The sequence below is a fragment of the Octopus bimaculoides genome, chromosome 4 (genome assembly GCF_001194135.2).
Source record: "Octopus bimaculoides isolate UCB-OBI-ISO-001 chromosome 4, ASM119413v2, whole genome shotgun sequence".
Lineage (NCBI taxonomy): Eukaryota > Metazoa > Mollusca > Cephalopoda > Octopoda > Octopodidae > Octopus > Octopus bimaculoides.
This window is the reverse complement of record NC_068984.1, coordinates 11,596,909-11,597,371: the sequence shown is the minus strand read 5'-3', so window position 1 is coordinate 11,597,371 and position 463 is coordinate 11,596,909.

The window sequence follows — 463 nt, the reverse complement described above, 5'->3', positions numbered from 1 at the left end:
AGAGCGCTGCTAACACAGTAGAATGTGGTGTTGATTTAAACATTTAACATAGTTTATAGTATATTATGGTTGCATAACAAAATACCACAGGCCAAGAAGTCTTTAATGAAAATACAATGTCTTTATGAACAATACAAACAAACTGATATAAATGAAAATATAAAAACACTAGAAAACACTAAAAGCTACTGAAAAACTAAATAAAGTGAGGTTTAAAAAATTCTTTAAATATCCATAAAATACGACTAGAAACCACTTTAAAATGAATATATTCTCTTCCATGCATTCATTTTGAACTTGATCTGCTTTATCTGGGAATATATAAGAGACTCCCAGCCCAGTAAAGACACACATCCAACTGAAAAAGTAATTAATCTGGTAGTTTAATGAAAGTATGGGAATTTATGTTACCATGCTAACCAAAAATAGGTAAAAACTAAAAACTGAAAAAAAAAAAAAAAAA